A 14,820-nucleotide genomic window follows, 5' to 3' on the forward strand; every position below is an offset into this window, starting at 1 on the left:
GCGCACGGATTTGTGCGAAAACGCGTTTTAAGCATGCACATGCATCTTTTGGTAGACGCGGATGAAGTTTTCTGCAAAACCACAAGATGTGCATGCAAATGGTGCTTTTGGCAGAACGCGCACGTGGATTTCTACCAAACGACGTGCTAAGCATGCCGATGCTGCTCTTTTTAGCACCCGCGCACGCATTTGTGCGAAAACGCGTTTTAAGCTTGCACATGCATCTTTTGGTAGACGCGGATGAAGTTTTCTGCAAAACCACAAGATGTGCGTGCAAATGGTGCTTTTGGCAGAACGCGCACGTGGATTTCTACCAAACGACGTGCTAAGCATGCCGATGCTGCTCTTTTTAGCACCCGCGCACGGATTTGTGCGAAAACGCGTTTTAAGCATGCACATGCATCTTTTGGCAGAACGCGCACGTGGATTTCTACCAAACGACGTGCTAAGCATGCCGATGCTGCTCTTTTTAGCACCCGTGCACGCATTTGTGCGAAAACGCGTTTTAAGCATGCACATGCATCTTTTGGTAGACGCGGATGAAGTTTTCTGCAAAACCACAAGATGTGCATGCAAATGGTGCTTTTGGCAGAACGCGCACGTGGATTTCTACCAAACGACGTGCTAAGCATGCCGATGCTGCTCTTTTTAGCACCCGCGCACGGATTTGTGCGAAAACGCGTTTTAAGCATGCACATGCATCTTTTGGTAGACGCGGATGAAGTTTTCTGCAAAACCACAAGATGTGCATGCAAATGGTGCTTTTGGCAGAACGCGCACGTGGATTTCTACCAAACGACGTGCTAAGCATGCCGATGCTGCTCTTTTTAGCACCCGCGCACGGATTTGTGCGAAAACGCGTTTTAAGCATGCACATGCATCTTTTGGTAGACGCGGATGAAGTTTTCTGCAAAACCACAAGATGTGCATGCAAATGGTGCTTTTGGCAGAACGCGCACGTGGATTTCTACCAAACGACGTGCTAAGCATGCCGATGCTGCTCTTTTTAGCACCCGCGCACGCATTTGTGCGAAAACGCGTTTTAAGCATGCACATGCATCTTTTGGTAGACGCGGATGAAGTTTTCTGCAAAACCACAAGATGTGCATGCAAATGGTGCTTTTGGCAGAACGCGCACGTGGATTTCTACCAAACGACGTGCTAAGCATGCCGATGCTGCTCTTTTTAGCACCCGCGCACGGATTTGTGCGAAAACGCGTTTTAAGCATGCACATGCATCTTTTGGTAGACGCGGATGAAGTTTTCTGCAAAACCACAAGATGTGCATGCAAATGGTGCTTTTGGCAGAACGCGCACGTGGATTTCTACCAAACGACGTGCTAAGCATGCCGATGCTGCTCTTTTTAGCACCCGCGCACGCATTTGTGCGAAAACGCGTTTTAAGCATGCACATGCATCTTTTGGTAGACGTGGATGAAGTTTTCTGCAAAACCACAAGATGTGCATGCAAATGGTGCTTTTGGCAGAACGCGCACGTGGATTTCTACCAAACGACGTGCTAAGCATGCCGATGCTGCTCTTTTTAGCACCCGCGCACGGATTTGTGCGAAAACGCGTTTTAAGCATGCACATGCATCTTTTGGTAGACGCGGATGAAGTTTTCTGCAAAAACACAAGATGTGCATGCAAATGGTGCTTTTGGCAGAACGCGCACGTGGATTTCTACCAAACGACGTGCTAAGCATGCCGATGCTGCTCTTTTTAGCACCCGCGCACGGATTTGTGCGAAAACGCGTTTTAAGCATGCACATGCATCTTTTGGTAGACGCGGATGAAGTTTTCTGCAAAACCACAAGATGTGCATGCAAATGGTGCTTCTGGCAGAACGCGCACGTGGATTTCTACCAAACGAGGTGCTAAGCATGCCGATGCTGCTCTTTTTAGCACCCGCGCACGCATTTGTGCGAAAACGCGTTTTAAGCATGCACATGCATCTTTTGGTAGACGCGGATGAAGTTTTCTGCAAAACCACAAGATGTGCATGCAAATGGTGCTTTTGGCAGAACGCGCACGTGGATTTCTACCAAACGACGTGCTAAGCATGCCGATGCTGCTCTTTTTAGCACCCGCGCACGGATTTGTGCGAAAACGCGTTTTAAGCATGCACATGCATCTTTTGGTAGACGCGGATGAAGTTTTCTGCAAAACCACAAGATGTGCATGCAAATGGTGCTTTTGGCAGAACGCGCACGTGGATTTCTACCAAACGACGTGCTAAGCATGCCGATGCTGCTCTTTTTAGCACCCGCGCACGCATTTGTGCGAAAACGCGTTTTAAGCTTGCACATGCATCTTTTGGTAGACGCGGATGAAGTTTTCGGCAAAACCACAAGATGTGCGTGCAAATGGTGCTTTTGGCAGAACGCGCACGTGGATTTCTACCAAACGACGTGCTAAGCATGCCGATGCTGCTCTTTTTAGCACCCGCGCACGGATTTGTGCGAAAACGTGTTTTAAGCATGCACATGCATCTTTTGGTAGACGCGGATGAAGTTTTCTGCAAAACCCCAAGATGTGCATGCAAATGGTGCTTTTGGCAGAACGCGCACGTGGATTTCTACCAAACGACGTGCTAAGCATGCCGATGCTGCTCTTTTTAGCACCCGCGCACGGATTTGTGCGAAAACGCGTTTTAAGCATGCACATGCATCTTTTGGTAGACGCGGATGAAGTTCTCTGCAAAACCACAAGATGTGCATGCAAATGGTGCTTTTGGCAGAACGCGCACGTGGATTTCTACCAAACGACGTGCTAAGCATGCCGATGCTGCTCTTTTTAGCACCCGCGCACGCATTTGTGCGAAAACGCGTTTTAAGCATGCACATGCATCTTTTGGTAGACGTGGATGAAGTTTTCTGCAAAACCACAAGATGTGCATGCAAATGGTGCTTTTGGCAGAACGCGCACGTGGATTTCTACCAAACGACGTGCTAAGCATGCCGATGCTGCTCTTTTTAGCACCCGCGCACGGATTTGTGCGAAAACGCGTTTTAAGCATGCACATGCATCTTTTGGTAGACGCGGATGAAGTTTTCTGCAAAACCACAAGATGTGCATGCAAATGGTGCTTTTGGCAGAACGCGCACGTGGATTTCTACCAAACGACGTGCTAAGCATGCCGATGCTGCTTTTTTTAGCACCCGCGCACGGATTTGTGCGAAAACGCGTTTTAAGCATGCACATGCATCTTTTGGTAGACGCGGATGAAGTTTTCTGCAAAACCACAAGATGTGCATGCAAATGGTGCTTTTGGCAGAACGCGCACGTGGATTTCTACCAAACGACGTGCTAAGCATGCCGATGCTGCTCTTTTTAGCACCCGCGCACGCATTTGTGCGAAAACGCGTTTTAAGCATGCACATGCATCTTTTGGTAGACGCGGATGAAGTTTTCTGCAAAACCACAAGATGTGCATGCAAATGGTGCTTTTGGCAGAACGCGCACGTGGATTTCTACCAAACGACGTGCTAAGCATGCCGATGCTGCTTTTTTTAGCACCCGCGCACGGATTTGTGCGAAAACGCGTTTTAAGCATGCACATGCATCTTTTGGTAGACGCGGATGAAGTTTTCTGCAAAACCACAAGATGTGCATGCAAATGGTGCTTTTGGCAGAACGCGCACGTGGATTTCTACCAAACGACGTGCTAAGCATGCCGATGCTGCTCTTTTTAGCACCCGCGCACGCATTTGTGCGAAAACGCGTTTTAAGCTTGCACATGCATCTTTTGGTAGACGCGGATGAAGTTTTCTGCAAAACCACAAGATGTGCGTGCAAATGGTGCTTTTGGCAGAACGCGCACGTGGATTTCTACCAAACGACGTGCTAAGCATGCCGATGCTGCTCTTTTTAGCACCCGCGCACGGATTTGTGCGAAAACGCGTTTTAAGCATGCACATGCATCTTTTGGCAGAACGCGCACGTGGATTTCTACCAAACGACGTGCTAAGCATGCCGATGCTGCTCTTTTTAGCACCCGCGCACGGATTTGTGCGAAAACGCGTTTTAAGCATGCACATGCATCTTTTGGTAGACGCGGATGAAGTTTTCTGCAAAACCACAAGATGTGCATGCAAATGGTGCTTCTGGCAGAACGCGCACGTGGATTTCTACCAAACGACGTGCTAAGCATGCCGATGCTGCTCTTTTTAGCACCCGCGCACGCATTTGTGCGAAAACGCGTTTTAAGCATGCACATGCATCTTTTGGTAGACGCGGATGAAGTTTTCTGCAAAACCACAAGATGTGCATGCAAATGGTGCTTTTGGCAGAACGCGCACGTGGATTTCTACCAAACGACGTGCTAAGCATGCCGATGCTGCTCTTTTTAGCACCCGCGCACGGATTTGTGCGAAAACGCGTTTTAAGCATGCACATGCATCTTTTGGTAGACGCGGATGAAGTTTTCTGCAAAACCACAAGATGTGCATGCAAATGGTGCTTTTGGCAGAACGCGCACGTGGATTTCTACCAAACGACGTGCTAAGCATGCCGATGCTGCTCTTTTTAGCTCCCGCGCACGCATTTGTGCGAAAACGCGTTTTAAGCATGCACATGCATCTTTTGGTAGACGCGGATGAAGTTTTCTGCAAAACCACAAGATGTGCATGCAAATGGTGCTTTTGGCAGAACGCGCACGTGGATTTCTACCAAACGACGTGCTAAGCATGCCGATGCTGCTCTTTTTAGCACCCGCGCACGCATTTGTGCGAAAACGCGTTTTAAGCTTGCACATGCATCTTTTGGTAGACGCGGATGAAGTTTTCGGCAAAACCACAAGATGTGCGTGCAAATGGTGCTTTTGGCAGAACGCGCACGTGGATTTCTACCAAACGACGTGCTAAGCATGCCGATGCTGCTCTTTTTAGCACCCGCGCACAGATTTGTGCGAAAACGCGTTTTAAGCATGCACATGCATCTTTTGGTAGACGCGGATGAAGTTTTCTGCAAAACCACAAGATGAGCATGCAAATGGTGCTTTTGGCAGAACGCGCACGTGGATTTCTACCAAACGACGTGCTAAGCATGCCGATGCTGCTCTTTTTAGCACCCGCGCACGGATTTGTGCGAAAACGCGTTTTAAGCATGCACATGCATCTTTTGGTAGACGCGGATGAAGTTTTCTGCAAAACCACAAGATGTGCATGCAAATGGTGCTTTTGGCAGAACGCGCACGTGGATTTCTACCAAACGACGTGCTAAGCATGCCGATGCTGCTCTTTTTAGCTCCCGCGCACGCATTTGTGCGAAAACGCGTTTTAAGCATGCACATGCATCTTTTGGTAGACGTGGATGAAGTTTTCTGCAAAACCACAAGATGTGCATGCAAATGGTGCTTTTGGCAGAACGCGCACGTGGATTTCTACCAAACGACGTGCTAAGCATGCCGATGCTGCTCTTTTTAGCACCCGCGCACGGATTTGTGCGAAAACGCGTTTTAAGCATGCACATGCATCTTTTGGTAGACGCGGATGAAGTTTTCTGCAAAACCACAAGATGTGCATGCAAATGGTGCTTTTGGCAGAACGCGCACGTGGATTTCTACCAAACGACGTGCTAAGCATGCCGATGCTGCTTTTTTTTAGCACCCGCGCACGGATTTGTGCGAAAACGCGTTTTAAGCATGCACATGCATCTTTTGGTAGACGCGGATGAAGTTTTCTGCAAAACCACAAGATGTGCATGCAAATGGTGCTTTTGGCAGAACGCGCACGTGGATTTCTACCAAACGACGTGCTAAGCATGCCGATGCTGCTCTTTTTAGCACCCGCGCACGCATTTGTGCGAAAACGCGTTTTAAGCATGCACATGCATCTTTTGGTAGACGCGGATGAAGTTTTCTGCAAAACCACAAGATGTGCATGCAAATGGTGCTTTTGGCAGAACGCGCACGTGGATTTCTACCAAACGACGTGCTAAGCATGCCGATGCTGCTTTTTTTAGCACCCGCGCACGGATTTGTGCGAAAACGCGTTTTAAGCATGCACATGCATCTTTTGGTAGACGCGGATGAAGTTTTCTGCAAAACCACAAGATGTGCATGCAAATGGTGCTTTTGGCAGAACGCGCACGTGGATTTCTACCAAACGACGTGCTAAGCATGCCGATGCTGCTCTTTTTAGCACCCGCGCACGCATTTGTGCGAAAACGCGTTTTAAGCTTGCACATGCATCTTTTGGTAGACGCGGATGAAGTTTTCTGCAAAACCACAAGATGTGCGTGCAAATGGTGCTTTTGGCAGAACGCGCACGTGGATTTCTACCAAACGACGTGCTAAGCATGCCGATGCTGCTCTTTTTAGCACCCGCGCACGGATTTGTGCGAAAACGCGTTTTAAGCATGCACATGCATCTTTTGGCAGAACGCGCACGTGGATTTCTACCAAACGACGTGCTAAGCATGCCGATGCTGCTCTTTTTAGCACCCGCGCACGGATTTGTGCGAAAACGCGTTTTAAGCATGCACATGCATCTTTTGGTAGACGCGGATGAAGTTTTCTGCAAAACCACAAGATGAGCATGCAAATGGTGCTTTTGGCAGAACGCGCACGTGGATTTCTACCAAACGACGTGCTAAGCATGCCGATGCTGCTCTTTTTAGCACCCGCGCACGGATTTGTGCGAAAACGCGTTTTAAGCATGCACATGCATCTTTTGGTAGACGCGGATGAAGTTTTCTGCAAAACCACAAGATGTGCATGCAAATGGTGCTTTTGGCAGAACGCGCACGTGGATTTCTACCAAACGACGTGCTAAGCATGCCGATGCTGCTCTTTTTAGCACCCGCGCACGCATTTGTGCGAAAACGCGTTTTAAGCATGCACATGCATCCTTTGGTAGACGCGGATGAAGTTTTCTGCAAAACCACAAGATGTGCATGCAAATGGTGCTTTTTGCAGAACGCGCACGTGGATTTCTACCAAACGACGTGCTAAGCATACCGATGCTACTCTTTTTAGCACCCGCGCACGCATTTGTGCGAAAACGCGTTTTAAGCATGCACATGCATCTTTTGGTAGACGCGGATGAAGTTTTCTGCAAAACCACAAGATGTGCATGCAAATGGTGCTTTTTGCAGAACGCGCACGTGGATTTCTACCAAACGACGTGCTAAGCCTGCCGATGCTGCTCTTTTTAGCACCCGCGCACGGATTTGTGCGAAAACGCGTTTTAAGCATGCACATGCATCTTTTGGTAGACGCGGATGAAGTTTTCTGCAAAACCACAAGATGTGCATGCAAATGGTGCTTTTGGCAGAACGCGCACGTGGATTTCTACCAAACGACGTGCTAAGCATACCGATGCTACTCTTTTTAGCACCCGCGCACGCATTTGTGCGAAAACGCGTTTTAAGCATGCACATGCATCTTTTGGTAGACGCGGATGAAGTTTTCTGCAAAACCACAAGATGTGCATGCAAATGGTGCTTTTTGCAGAACGCGCACGTGGATTTCTACCAAACGACGTGCTAAGCATGCCGATGCTGCTCTTTTTAGCACCCGCGCACGGATTTGTGCGAAAACGCGTTTTAAGCATGCACATGCATCTTTTGGTAGACGCGGATGAAGTTTTCTGCAAAACCACAAGATGTGCATGCAAATGGTGCTTTTGGCAGAACGCGCACGTGGATTTCTACCAAACGACGTGCTAAGCATGCCGATGCTGCTCTTTTTAGCTCCCGCGCACGCATTTGTGCGAAAACGCGTTTTAAGCATGCACATGCATCTTTTGGTAGACGCGGAAGTTTTCTGCAAAACCACAAGATGTGCATGCAAATGGTGCTTTTGGCAGAACGCGCACGTGGATTTCTACCAAACGACGTGCTAAGCATGCCGATGCTGCTCTTTTTAGCACCCGCGCACGCATTTGTGCGAAAACGCGTTTTAAGCTTGCACATGCATCTTTTGGTAGACGCGGATGAAGTTTTCGGCAAAACCACAAGATGTGCGTGCAAATGGTGCTTTTGGCAGAGCGCGCACGTGGATTTCTACCAAACGACGTGCTAAGCATGCCGATGCTGCTCTTTTTAGCACCCGCGCACGGATTTGTGCGAAAACGTGTTTTAAGCATGCACATGCATCTTTTGGTAGACGCGGATGAAGTTTTCTGCAAAACCACAAGATGTGCATGCAAATGGTGCTTTTGGCAGAACGCGCACGTGGATTTCTACCAAACGACGTGCTAAGCATGCCGATGCTGCTCTTTTTAGCACCCGCGCACAGATTTGTGCGAAAACGCGTTTTAAGCATGCACATGCATCTTTTGGTAGACGCGGATGAAGTTTTCTGCAAAACCACAAGATGAGCATGCAAATGGTGCTTTTGGCAGAACGCGCACGTGGATTTCTACCAAACGACGTGCTAAGCATGCCGATGCTGCTCTTTTTAGCACCCGCGCACGGATTTGTGCGAAAACGCGTTTTAAGCATGCACATGCATCTTTTGGTAGACGCGGATGAAGTTTTCTGCAAAACCACAAGATGTGCATGCAAATGGTGCTTTTGGCAGAACGCGCACGTGGATTTCTACCAAACGACGTGCTAAGCATGCCGATGCTGCTCTTTTTAGCTCCCGCGCACGCATTTGTGCGAAAACGCGTTTTAAGCATGCACATGCATCTTTTGGTAGACGTGGATGAAGTTTTCTGCAAAACCACAAGATGTGCATGCAAATGGTGCTTTTGGCAGAACGCGCACGTGGATTTCTACCAAACGACGTGCTAAGCATGCCGATGCTGCTCTTTTTAGCACCCGCGCACGGATTTGTGCGAAAACGCGTTTTAAGCATGCACATGCATCTTTTGGTAGACGCGGATGAAGTTTTCTGCAAAACCACAAGATGTGCATGCAAATGGTGCTTTTGGCAGAACGCGCACGTGGATTTCTACCAAACGACGTGCTAAGCATGCCGATGCTGCTTTTTTTAGCACCCGCGCACGGATTTGTGCGAAAACGCGTTTTAAGCATGCACATGCATCTTTTGGTAGACGCGGATGAAGTTTTCTGCAAAACCACAAGATGTGCATGCAAATGGTGCTTTTGGCAGAACGCGCACGTGGATTTCTACCAAACGACGTGCTAAGCATGCCGATGCTGCTCTTTTTAGCACCCGCGCACGCATTTGTGCGAAAACGCGTTTTAAGCATGCACATGCATCTTTTGGTAGACGCGGATGAAGTTTTCTGCAAAACCACAAGATGTGCATGCAAATGGTGCTTTTGGCAGAACGCGCACGTGGATTTCTACCAAACGACGTGCTAAGCATGCCGATGCTGCTTTTTTTAGCACCCGCGCACGGATTTGTGCGAAAACGCGTTTTAAGCATGCACATGCATCTTTTGGTAGACGCGGATGAAGTTTTCTGCAAAACCACAAGATGTGCATGCAAATGGTGCTTTTGGCAGAACGCGCACGTGGATTTCCACCAAACGACGTGCTAAGCATGCCGATGCTGCTCTTTTTAGCACCCGCGCACGCATTTGTGCGAAAACGCGTTTTAAGCTTGCACATGCATCTTTTGGTAGAGGCGGATGAAGTTTTCTGCAAAACCACAATATGTGCGTGCAAATGGTGCTTTTGGCAGAACGCGCACGTGGATTTCTACCAAACGACGTGCTAAGCATGCCGATGCTGCTCTTTTTAGCACCCGCGCACGGATTTGTGCGAAAACGCGTTTTAAGCATGCACATGCATCTTTTGGTAGACGCGGATGAAGTTTTCTGCAAAACCACAAGATGAGCATGCAAATGGTGCTTTTGGCAGAACGCGCACGTGGATTTCTACCAAACGACGTGCTAAGCATGCCGATGCTGCTCTTTTTAGCACCCGCGCACGCATTTGTGCGAAAACGCGTTTTAAGCTTGCACATGCATCTTTTGGTAGAGGCGGATGAAGTTTTCTGCAAAACCACAATATGTGCGTGCAAATGGTGCTTTTGGCAGAACGCGCACGTGGATTTCTACCAAACGACGTGCTAAGCATGCCGATGCTGCTCTTTTTAGCACCCGCGCACGGATTTGTGCGAAAACGCGTTTTAAGCATGCACATGCATCTTTTGGTAGACGCGGATGAAGTTTTCTGCAAAACCACAAGATGAGCATGCAAATGGTGCTTTTGGTAGAACGCGCACGTGGATTTCTACCAAACGACGTGCTAAGCATGCCGATGCTGCTCTTTTTAGCACCCCGCGCACGGATTTGTGCGAAAACGCGTTTTAAGCATGCACATGCATCTTTTGGTAGACGCGGATGAAGTTTTTCTGCAAAACCACAAGATGTGCATGCAAATGGTGCTTTTGGCAGAACGCGCACGTGGATTTCTACCAAACGACGTGCTAAGCATGCCGATGCTGCTCTTTTTAGCACCCGCGCACGCATTTGTGCGAAAACGCGTTTTAAGCATGCACATGCATCCTTTGGTAGACGCGGATGAAGTTTTCTGCAAAACCACAAGATGTGCATGCAAATGGTGCTTTTTGCAGAACGCGCACGTGGATTTCTACCAAACGACGTGCTAAGCATACCGATGCTACTCTTTTTAGCACCCGCGCACGCATTTGTGCGAAAACGCGTTTTTAAGCATGCACATGCATCTTTTGGTAGACGCGGATGAAGTTTTCTGCAAAACCACAAGATGTGCATGCAAATGGTGCTTTTTGCAGAACGCGCACGTGGATTTCTACCAAACGACGTGCTAAGCATGCCGATGCTGCTCTTTTTAGCACCCGCGCACGGATTTGTGCGAAAACGCGTTTTAAGCATGCACATGCATCTTTTGGTAGACGCGGATGAAGTTTTCTGCAAAACCACAAGATGTGCATGCAAATGGTGCTTTTGGCAGAACGCGCACGTGGATTTCTACCAAACGACGTGCTAAGCATACCGATGCTACTCTTTTTAGCACCCGCGCACGCATTTGTGCGAAAACGCGTTTTAAGCATGCACATGCATCTTTTGGTAGACGCGGATGAAGTTTTCTGCAAAACCACAAGATGTGCATGCAAATGGTGCTTTTTGCAGAACGCGCACGTGGATTTCTACCAAACGACGTGCTAAGCATGCCGATGCTGCTCTTTTTAGCACCCGCGCACGGATTTGTGCGAAAACGCGTTTTAAGCATGCACATGCATCTTTTGGTAGACGCGGATGAAGTTTTCTGCAAAACCACAAGATGTGCATGCAAATGGTGCTTTTGGCAGAACGCGCACGTGGATTTCTACCAAACGACGTGCTAAGCATGCCGATGCTGCTCTTTTTAGCTCCCGCGCACGCATTTGTGCGAAAACGCGTTTTAAGCATGCACATGCATCTTTTGGTAGACGTGGATGAAGTTTTCTGCAAAACCACAAGATGTGCATGCAAATGGTGCTTTTGGCAGAACGCGCACGTGGATTTCTACCAAACGACGTGCTAAGCATGCCGATGCTGCTCTTTTTAGCACCCGCGCACGGATTTGTGCGAAAACGCGTTTTAAGCATGCACATGCATCTTTTGGTAGACGCGGATGAAGTTTTCTGCAAAACCACAAGATGTGCATGCAAATGGTGCTTTTGGCAGAACGCGCACGTGGATTTCTACCAAACGACGTGCTAAGCATGCCGATGCTGCTTTTTTTAGCACCCGCGCACGGATTTGTGCGAAAACGCGTTTTAAGCATGCACATGCATCTTTTGGTAGACGCGGATGAAGTTTTCTGCAAAACCACAAGATGTGCATGCAAATGGTGCTTTTGGCAGAACGCGCACGTGGATTTCTACCAAACGACGTGCTAAGCATGCCGATGCTGCTCTTTTTAGCACCCGCGCACGCATTTGTGCGAAAACGCGTTTTAAGCATGCACATGCATCTTTTGGTAGCCGCGGATGAAGTTTTCTGCAAAACCACAAGATGTGCATGCAAATGGTGCTTTTGGCAGAACGCGCACGTGGATTTCTACCAAACGACGTGCTAAGCATGCCGATGCTGCTTTTTTTAGCACCCGCGCACGGATTTGTGCGAAAACGCGTTTTAAGCATGCACATGCATCTTTTGGTAGACGCGGATGAAGTTTTCTGCAAAACCACAAGATGTGCATGCAAATGGTGCTTTTGGCAGAACGCGCACGTGGATTTCCACCAAACAACGTGCTAAGCATGCCGATGCTGCTCTTTTTAGCACCCGCGCACGCATTTGTGCGAAAACGCGTTTTAAGCTTGCACATGCATCTTTTGGTAGAGGCGGATGAAGTTTTCTGCAAAACCACAATATGTGCATGCAAATGGTGCTTTTTGCAGAACGCGCACGTGGATTTCTACCAAACGACGTGCTAAGCATGCCGATGCTGCTCTTTTTAGCACCCGCGCACGGATTTGTGCGAAAACGCGTTTTAAGCATGCACATGCATCGTTTGGTAGACGCGGATGAAGTTTTCTGCAAAACCACAAGATGTGCATGCAAATGGTGCTTTTGGCAGAACGCGCACGTGGATTTCTACCAAACGACGTGCTAAGCATGCCGATGCTGCTCTTTTTAGCTCCCGCGCACGCATTTGTGCGAAAACGCGTTTTAAGCATGCACATGCATCTTTTGGTAGACGTGGATGAAGTTTTCTGCAAAACCACAAGATGTGCATGCAAATGGTGCTTTTGGCAGAACGCGCACGTGGATTTCTACCAAACGACGTGCTAAGCATGCCGATGCTGCTCTTTTTAGCACCCGCGCACGGATTTGTGCGAAAACGCGTTTTAAGCATGCACATGCATCTTTTGGTAGACGCGGATGAAGTTTTCTGCAAAACCACAAGATGTGCATGCAAATGGTGCTTTTGGCAGAACGCGCACGTGGATTTCTACCAAACGACGTGCTAAGCATGCCGATGCTGCTTTTTTTAGCACCCGCGCACGGATTTGTGCGAAAACGCGTTTTAAGCATGCACATGCATCTTTTGGTAGACGCGGATGAAGTTTTCTGCAAAACCACAAGATGTGCATGCAAATGGTGCTTTTGGCAGAACGCGCACGTGGATTTCTACCAAACGACGTGCTAAGCATGCCGATGCTGCTCTTTTTAGCACCCGCGCACGCATTTGTGCGAAAACGCGTTTTAAGCATGCACATGCATCTTTTGGTAGACGCGGATGAAGTTTTCTGCAAAACCACAAGATGTGCATGCAAATGGTGCTTTTGGCAGAACGCGCACGTGGATTTCTACCAAACGACGTGCTAAGCATGCCGATGCTGCTTTTTTTAGCACCCGCGCACGGATTTGTGCGAAAACGCGTTTTAAGCATGCACATGCATCTTTTGGTAGACGCGGATGAAGTTTTCTGCAAAACCACAAGATGTGCATGCAAATGGTGCTTTTGGCAGAACGCGCACGTGGATTTCCACCAAACGACGTGCTAAGCATGCCGATGCTGCTCTTTTTAGCACCCGCGCACGCATTTGTGCGAAAACGCGTTTTAAGCTTGCACATGCATCTTTTGGTAGAGGCGGATGAAGTTTTCTGCAAAACCACAATATGTGCGTGCAAATGGTGCTTTTGGCAGAACGCGCACGTGGATTTCTACCAAACGACGTGCTAAGCATGCCGATGCTGCTCTTTTTAGCACCCGCGCACGGATTTGTGCGAAAACGCGTTTTAAGCATGCACATGCATCTTTTGGTAGACGCGGATGAAGTTTTCTGCAAAACCACAAGATGAGCATGCAAATGGTGCTTTTGGCAGAACGCGCACGTGGATTTCTACCAAACGACGTGCTAAGCATGCCGATGCTGCTCTTTTTAGCACCCGCGCACGCATTTGTGCGAAAACGCGTTTTAAGCTTGCACATGCATCTTTTGGTAGAGGCGGATGAAGTTTTCTGCAAAACCACAATATGTGCGTGCAAATGGTGCTTTTGGCAGAACGCGCACGTGGATTTCTACCAAACGACGTGCTAAGCATGCCGATGCTGCTCTTTTTAGCACCCGCGCACGGATTTGTGCGAAAACGCGTTTTAAGCATGCACATGCATCTTTTGGTAGACGCGGATGAAGTTTTCTGCAAAACCACAAGATGAGCATGCAAATGGTGCTTTTGGCAGAACGCGCACGTGGATTTCTACCAAACGACGTGCTAAGCATGCCGATGCTGCTCTTTTTAGCACCCGCGCACGGATTTGTGCGAAAACGCGTTTTAAGCATGCACATGCATCTTTTGGTAGACGCGGATGAAGTTTTCTGCAAAACCACAAGATGTGCATGCAAATGGTGCTTTTGGCAGAACGCGCACGTGGATTTCTACCAAACGACGTGCTAAGCATGCCGATGCTGCTCTTTTTAGCACCCGCGCACGCATTTGTGCGAAAACGCGTTTTAAGCATGCACATGCATCCTTTGGTAGACGCGGATGAAGTTTTCTGCAAAACCACAAGATGTGCATGCAAATGGTGCTTTTTGCAGAACGCGCACGTGGATTTCTACCAAACGACGTGCTAAGCATACCGATGCTACTCTTTTTAGCACCCGCGCACGCATTTGTGCGAAAACGCGTTTTAAGCATGCACATGCATCTTTTGGTAGACGCGGATGAAGTTTTCTGCAAAACCACAAGATGTGCATGCAAATGGTGCTTTTTGCAGAACGCGCACGTGGATTTCTACCAAACGACGTGCTAAGCATGCCGATGCTGCTCTTTTTAGCACCCGCGCACGGATTTGTGCGAAAACGCGTTTTAAGCATGCACATGCATCTTTTGGTAGACGCGGATGAAGTTTTCTGCAAAACCACAAGATGTGCATGCAAATGGTGCTTTTGGCAGAACGCGCACGTGGATTTCTACCAAA

The sequence above is a fragment of the Dermacentor andersoni genome, unplaced genomic scaffold, assembly GCF_023375885.2.
Source record: "Dermacentor andersoni unplaced genomic scaffold, qqDerAnde1_hic_scaffold ctg00000047.1, whole genome shotgun sequence".
NCBI lineage: Eukaryota > Metazoa > Arthropoda > Arachnida > Ixodida > Ixodidae > Dermacentor > Dermacentor andersoni.